Below are 8,846 nucleotides of genomic sequence, written 5' to 3' on the forward strand. Positions count from 1 at the left end.
TGTGATACCTGAGCCTACACTTGATTTGATGATTAGCGTTTGGTGTATAATCTGAGCTCCAATCGGACACCTCGGTATTTACCTACAACAGTCGGCGTACAGGTACACACAAAGACACAGTGTATCTGGTGCAATACTAGACAGCGGGAGCTAAAACTGACCGAGAGTCTAGGACAATTAAAGTCTGGGGGAAATGTTCACTATAAATGTATCGATATTACTAACGTAACAGGTGCGACTCTCCTCCAGGAACAAGTTTACCCACCTCCACTTAACGTGTGAAATTGGCGTTTTATTTCAAAATTTTCAGACGCAAATATCTTAAATTTTTCATTCAAGCAACAAGGGTCCCTCTGATCATGGTGTTTATTTCGTTCATCTGATTTTTTTTACGTATTTTGTAATATTATATATTTTATTAAATATTTGAATCCATGAATGAAATACTTATTGGGAATTATTTGAAAGTTATACTGAAGTGTGCAATTCAGATAATGTCATTGATGATAAAATTGAAATAAAGACCATTTTCTTTTAAATGTTTGGAAAATGTATCACTTTAAACACTACATTTCTAGAAATTACATCTGAAGAGCCCCCTTCTGTTGTTTGTCTCTCCGTTAAACACGAGGTTTGTTTGATAATATCAAGCTATTTTGTTTTGTATAACTATATCCTTTCTTTCTTCATGTTCAAAAGAGGACAACTGGAGAAGGTAGTGGTATATATTTGTTTCCCAGGTTCTTCAGAATGTTAGAATTTGTCGAATGTGTGTTCCACAAAATTCACGAAATTTTGAAGCGAAATGAGTCTGTCATTCAGAGTGAGAGAACCAGACATAATCGGACAGATCTCGAAGATTTGTGAGAGTTTTTTTTTTTTTTTTTTTTTAGCTTTTCGTAGATAAAAATGTCGGAAAGGGGTTGTGGAGGTGCCCTGATCACGTGGCCGCTCAAACAGGACTTAGGAGAGGCGTGGCTAAACATACGGACCAGCGGTCTGTCGGCAAAACACATCTCGGGAGTACCTCTGATTTTTCAAAATTTCGAGAAACATTTTCAAAAAAGTTTAGCAGGTCTATAAACAGCCATATCTTGCTTGCAATTGCTATGTCAAAGACACAAGCACGAAAAAAAATGTGATTAAATTAAGAATATCTTTATAGATATAAATCGAAACATTTACAGAATCCGACACATCGGCGTTATAGTTGGATGTTCCTGGTTTTCGGCAATGCCCGAGCGAGTCTAACAGACGCCGACAGTTTTATGTGATTGCCCTGTAAAACATATATCAGAGTTGCAGACCAACTACACAGTCATAAATGTATCAAAGCCTCGCTTTATCGTCAGGTTTTCTCATTCTTCTTCTCGCCACGTCGCCCATTTGAAAATTTATGATATATTAAAAACGTCACTGATTACAGACTAATTTATTGACATAGTACATACGTACGTTTTTGTTAAATATGTTCACACATGTGTTTGCTCATCTAACGGCTGTTCTCAGTACGCATGTACACAGTCAATGTATGGCACCAACCTATGGCTCCAATGTATGTGTACAAAGTATGGTCAAAATGTATGGTACAGTATACAACCAAATGGATCGCTGCAATGTAGTTGTACAAATTACCATTTGACGGGTTGAACCTAGATTGACATTGTTGACGGCTCTTCCTGACGTATTACCATTTGACGGGTTGAACCTAGATTGACATTGTTGACGGATCTTCCTGACGTATTATACCATTTGGCGGGTTGAACCTAGATGGACATTGTTGACGGCTCTTCCTGACGTATTACCATTTGACGGGTTGAACCTAGATTGACATTGTTGACGGCTCTTCCTGACGTATTACCATTTGACGGGTTGAACCTAGATTGACATTGTTGACGGATCTTCCTGACGTATTATACCATTTGGCGGGTTGAACCTAGATGGACATTGTTGGCAGCACTTCCTGACGTATTCCTGTAGAATGGTTTGGACGAGGAAAGATCGTTGATATGGTTTCTGATAGTTTTGTCGTTACACGGGTTGGACTTGGTCAATTCTCTTGACGGATTTTCAGGTCTTATTCCAGTTTTATATTAAAAAAATAGTCAGAAATACCTAGTATATATATTACTATATATAGGTATTTCTGACTATTTTTTAAATATAAAACTAGACATGCCCCTGTGGTTGGATTAGGTTGATATCTTGTGATAGTGCCATTTACGGCCACCATGTTATCAACAAATCTACGTTGAAAACGAATTGTTCGTGACATAGCCACTGTGAAATTTCCCCTTTTAATTCGATAGCGACATCGTTACACTTTAGCGTTAAGTACTGAATGAGAAAAAAACTTCTCTGTTCCCTAGGGATGAGGACCTAATTAACTCCTTTGTTTGAGGATCAATTCCCTAGGGATGGGGTATATAATTAATCCCTAGGGTCGAGGATATCCTCCTTAGAGGAGGGGATCTAATTAATTCCTAGGGTCGAGGATATCATCCTTAAGGATGGGAATCTAATTAATTCCTAGGGTCGAGGATATCCTCCTTAGGGGAGGGGATATAATTAATTCCTAGGGTCGAGGATATCGTCCTTAGGGATGGGGATCTAATTAACTTCTTGGTTGGATGATCAAATCCCTAGGGCGGAGGATTTGATTTATCCCTAGGGTTGGGGACCTAATCCTTAGGGCGGAGGATCTGATTTATCCCTAGGGTTGGGGACCCGATCGTTAGGGCGGAGGATCTGATTTATCCTTAGGGTTGGGGACCCAATCCTTAGGACGGAGGATCTAGTTAATCCCTAGGATTGGATAACTAATCCCTAGGGCGGAGGATCTGATTTATCCCTAGGGTTGGGGACCTAACCCCTAGGGCGGAGGATCTGATTTATCCCTAGGGTTGGGGACCTTATCCCTAGGGCGGAGGATCTGATTTATTCCTAGGGTTGGGGACCTAATCCATAGGGCGGAGGATCTGATTTATCCCTAGGGTTGGGGACCCAATCCTTAGAACGGAGGATCTGATTTATCCCTAGGGTTTGGGACTTAATCCCTAGGGCGGAGGATCTGATTTATCCCTAGGGTTGGGGACCTAATCCCTAAGGCGGAGGATCTGATTTATCCCTAGGGTTGGGGACCCAATCCTTAGGACGGAGGATCTGATTTATCCCTAGGGTTGGGGACCCAATCCCTAGGGCGGATGATCGGATTTATCCCTAGGGTTGGGGACCTAATCCTTAGGGCGGAGGATCTGATTTATCCCTAGGGTTGGGGACCCAATCCTTAGGACGGAGGATCTGATTTATCCCTAGGGTTGGGGACCTAATCCTTAGGGCCGAGGATCTGATTTATCCCTAGGGTTGGGGACCCAATCCTTAGGACGGAGGATCTGATTTATCCCTAGGGCTGGGGACCCAATCCTTAGGATGGAGGATCTGATTTATCCCTAGGGTTGGGGACGTAATCCCTAGGGCGGAGGATCTGATTTATCCCTAGGGTTGGGGACCCAATCCTTAGGACGGAGGATCTGATTTATCCCTAAGGTTGGGGACCTAATCCCTAGGGCGGAGGATCTGATTTATCCCTAGGGTTGGGGACCCAATCCCTAGGGCGGAGGATTTGATTTATCCCTAGGGTTGGGGACCTAATCCTTAGGGCGGAGGATCTGATTTATCCCTAGGGTTGGGGACCTAATCTCTAGGACGGAGGATCTGATTTATCCCTAGGGTTGGGGACGTAATCCCTTGGGCGGAGGATCTGATTTATCCCTAGGGTTGGGAACCCAATCCCTAGGGCGGAGGATTTGATTTATCCCTAGGGTTGGGGACCTAATCCTTAGGGCGGATGATCTGATTTATCACTAGGGTTGGGGACCTAATCCCTAGGGCGGAGGATCTGATTTATCCCTAGGGTTGGGGACCCAATCCTTAGGACGGAGGATCTGATTTATCCCTAGGGTTGGGGACCTAATCTCTAGGGCGGAGGATCTGATTTATCCCTAGGGTTGGGGACCTAATTGTCTCCTAGGTTTGAGGATTAAATACCCAGGGTTGAGGATATGATTTTTCGTATTCTTCCATTTGTTTCCATAGGAACTAATGCTGGTCCAGAGTTAATTTTGGCAATAAAGGACTCGAGTTGCAGGTGAGCCGTAAAACAATACGAAATCTTACTTACATTGTACATGTAGGTGATAACGAAATGGATACGGCCTCACGGAACCTATTACATGATGCGGAAGGTCCGATTCTAATTCTAGGTTTTCGTGTTATTTATCCGTAGGTTAGGTTAACACAGTGCATGTACATTACAGCAGGTATATTTGTCACAGGAGGAATAATTCGAACGTGATCATTGAAATCACACTCAAAGAGTGATTTAAGAATCCTCTCACGCAGCATTTTACAAAAATGAAAGATATTAAAGTAGCAATATTTATTTTTTTAAATCAGCGGGCACTATGGGGCACTGCACAGGAAGACAGCATAATGAATCCGCCGGGTACATAGTTGTTTATACCAGTGTGTCGATACCCCGTGACGGTGAACACAGTCGGCCTATACAGGTATGGCCTACACAACACGCTGTGTTCAATGATTAAGGAGACGTTTTGTAATACTCTTTCTTTTCAAAATTCCAATTAATGTACACAAAAGGTAGTCATTTCATATTTCGGCACTGTTCACTTTACAACGTTCTCAATCGGCCACCATTGAAAAAGAAGATTTCTGATGAAACCATTTTAGGTTTAAATCAACATGGAGGATCTTCGGGGCCACAGAACGGTTTTCAGGCCTGATCTTATTTCCATAATCCAATTCAGATTTTATTTTATATGATATATTCATATTTCTAAATCATTTTCTTGTTCAAACAGACGGGATACGCCGTCTCTGTATTGCCCATTAAGTTGTCAATTACCGAGTGTTTGTGAAAAGCTAGGATACTTTATCGCACGTATAGGGTCTCACTTGATCATTCTATATAGACATTTACATAGACTTCATGTCCATTTAGCTGTTTCTGAAAGAAGCTGTGTGAACCCAGGCCCAGTACTGCTTGATATTGAGACCCGATTGAGTTTCTATCTGCACCATCAGAAGAAACAAAACTTTTACAATGACAACAGTACTGTGGCCCTTAACGAGCATCTGACGATGGAGTAATTAAGTATACATGTAGAAAGCAAAATTACAGCAAAGTTCCTCCTTTGGGCCCCATTGGTCTCACACGTCTCATTCATATAAGATATGAGGGGCCTCCCCCCATAATGTTTCACACAAAATTTGGTTGTTATCCACTTATGGTTAAGGGTGAGTGGTCGGACAGCTTCATTAATATAAAGCATGATCGCCCTCTCCCAATGATGTTTCAAACCAAATTCGATTTTAATTCATTCAAGGCTTAAGGAGGAATATAATTTTTAAACAAAATTTCAGGAAAGGTAACATTTTTGAACCCCATTCTTCTGGCCGAAAGGGTCACACCAAGCGTCATCTATATAAAATACAAAATGTATGTTCGTCCTCCCCCAATGATGTTTCACACCAAAGGATGTAATCCACTCAATGGTTCAGAGGGTTTAACATGTAAAGCAAAAATTTACCAAAGTTCCAATTTTGATGGTCCCGCCCCTCTGACCCCAGGGATTATGACAGCCTCATTAATGAAAACATAAGATTTCCCTCCCTCAAGGACTTTTCACACCATATTTAGTTGGGATCCACCCAAGGGTTAAGAAAGAATAGAGTTTTAAAGCAAAATTTCAGCGAAGTTCCCCATTTATGGCCCTAAGTCTCCGTCCTCTGGGGTCTGACCAGCCTCATTTATGTAAAATATGATCGCCCTGTCACTTCACATAACACCCCATAGAGTATATAAATCTCTGTCACCTCCCTCACATTTCACCGTATATAACAATCTCACCACACATAACATCATAAATAATACTGTCACATCACAAAACAGCATTTATTACATTTTTACCAGTGAAATATCGAAAGTATTCATTCCATAAAGAAATATGTTTCACTGGTGAAAAATGTCACTTTTTATGATTTGAACAATCAAACCAATACTAACAAACGACAATGGAAATATTCTCTTTTGTATTATCACAGAGGGAGATCTTTTAACGATGACTATTAGTATGCAATGTAACATATTAGGTATAGCAAAATATTATTGTTGTACGTGTAGTTCAGTCTGCCGAAGTGCATTGCAGTCCAGCCTGCCAAATGATTGCTAATATTACAGGACCGATACGTCTTTAAATAGAATGTGTTGTTTAATTTGTAAAGAGTGCATATATTTTATTTCAGTCATAATCTTTTAGTTGAAATAGGAAGAACCAAACATTATTTTGAGAGTTTTATCTATAAACACATGGAGATAATGCGAGCTTTGATGCATCGATCAAAAAGGCCCATGATTCAAAACGGCCATTAGATCTTCTACAGCTCAAAATTTATATAGAACACATATAGGTCAAACATTTATAGTTTTTAAAATTGTAACATTATACTGAGAGAGAATATGTATGTGTATCTGATAACACGTGAGGCCTACACCGATTCTGGCTAGGGACTGAGCCGTATATACGAGTTTTGTCTGACAGAATTACCTCCCTTCCTGGCCAGTACATGTATGTCGGACAGAATCGTCTCTCTTCCTCCACGAGTTACGTCTGACATCATTGCATTTTTTTTGCATTAATGTACACCAAATTGTGTGATTTATGATGAACTTGTTGTATATCCCATGTGGTCAGCAGAAGTAAAATAAAAAATGAAAGGTTATTGGTCACGAATCCTACAATCGAAAAAAAGTAGATTTAATTATGTCAAGTATACCATGTTATATCATGTTTTTGTTGTTGAAAAAAATCCTTTCTTGAGATTTATACAAACTGTTTTAATGAATGTGGATTGACGAATAACAGGTAACCCTGAATGGGTAAAACTATCTGTAACACAAATATCATATGACCAGTTTTTACAAGAATTTAGCAGTGAAGTTTTTAATTCCTCTAAATCTGTTTGTTATATAATTGATACAAATTATTGTGATTTAAAAAATTATTTAGAATTATTATTGAATGAAGTACGGTAATTCATTTTTGGCTGGTGAAGTTGTTTTGACCAAAACAACAAGAAATACGTCGCACTACCTTTCGGTGTGGTTTCTTTTAATTCGTGATACAATAAACACAGAATTGATACATTAAACAGAAATAAGAAGCCAGGTGGTTGATATAAAAATGTACAGTTTATGATTCTGAAAACTAGATTTTCGAATTATATATCTTAAAATTCTTTTCAAAATTTCTTGATTTTTTTTTTCTGTGATGAAATTAGATATGTAAAATTAACAATGTACAGGCCCCGTATATTACTTCTATTAAGTCTGTTTGATGAATCCATAATATTTTTTTGGTTTTATTTAACCCATTTATGATTTTTCTACTTTACAAAGTTTCAATGAATTACCTCCCTTTAACTCCTTGTGAGTACACTGACGTTTGTTTCCTACATGAATAAATATCATCCTCTCACACACCATTATATCTTATATCTGTGGGTATGCAGTGCTTTCGATCCCTCTGTGAAATTATGAACACAAATAGACCTGATTAGATATTAATTTTTAACGTTGATGATGTACCAAGATAAAATTAATCAGAAATGTATAAGCGACTTAACTAAATTCAAAAAGTGGATTTGTGGATGCTGATTTAGAATGACTGTTTTATCAACTAAAAATATGATATCGTAGGACACTTCATCTTTAGATTACCAGAATAGGTAACGAAAACATCCCTTTAAATGTCGATCACATGTACCCTGTCATAACTTGTTATCAGGGACACTACATACTCTTTAACATCATCTGCTTACATAACCCTCTATCTGTATTACAACATAACCAGCAAGGTTAGCTTACATATACAAGCTATAAATTCTGTAATTATAAACTTCCATTTCGAGACTACCTGATTCCCCTAAACATGGCGTTTACCTGTCTCATTTGATCCCATATTAAAGTCTGTCCACATTATCACGATTTCCGTGACGTATAGGTCGACTACTGATGGAAACAATAGTAACACAATATTTAATGATAGATACAGACTGATAAAGTCCATGGGAAAGTCTATGGGAAAGTCTATGGGAAAGTCTATGGAAAGTCTATGGCGAAGTCTATGGGAAAGTCTATGGGAAAGTCTATGAGAAAGTCTATGAGAAAGTCTATGGGAAAGTCTATGGGAAAGCCTATGGGAAAGTCTATGAGAAAGTCTATTGGGAAGTCTATGGGAAAGTCTATGGAGAAGTCTATGGGGAAGTCTATGGGAAAGTCTATGGGAAAGTCTATGGAGAAGTCTATGGAGAAGTCTATGGGGAAGTCTATGGGAAAGTCTATGGGAAAATCTATGGGAAAGTCTATGGGGGAAGTCTATGGAGAAGTCTATGGAGAAGTCTATTGAGAAGTCTATGGAGAAGTCTATGGGAAAGTCTATGGGAAAATCTATGGGAAAGTCTATGGGAAAGTCTATGGGAAAGTCTATGGGGAAGTCTATGGGAAAGTCTATGGTGAAGTCTATGGGAAAGTCTATGGGAACTCGATGGGAAAGTCTATGGGGAAGTATATGGGGAAGTCTATGGGAACTCTATGGGAAAGTCTATGGGAAAGTCCATGGTCGACATCATCATCTCATCTTAAAATAATCCATTTCTTCCTGCGATTTGAAGTGAGTATAGCGCGTGTCGAGGATAAACCAGAAGACGCTTACCCAAGGAACGCCTGGTCTTAGTCTCCAGGGAACGCCTGGTCTTAGTCTCCAGGG

This window comes from Pecten maximus, chromosome 3 (genome assembly GCF_902652985.1).
Source record: "Pecten maximus chromosome 3, xPecMax1.1, whole genome shotgun sequence".
Taxonomy (NCBI): Eukaryota; Metazoa; Mollusca; class Bivalvia; order Pectinida; family Pectinidae; genus Pecten; species Pecten maximus.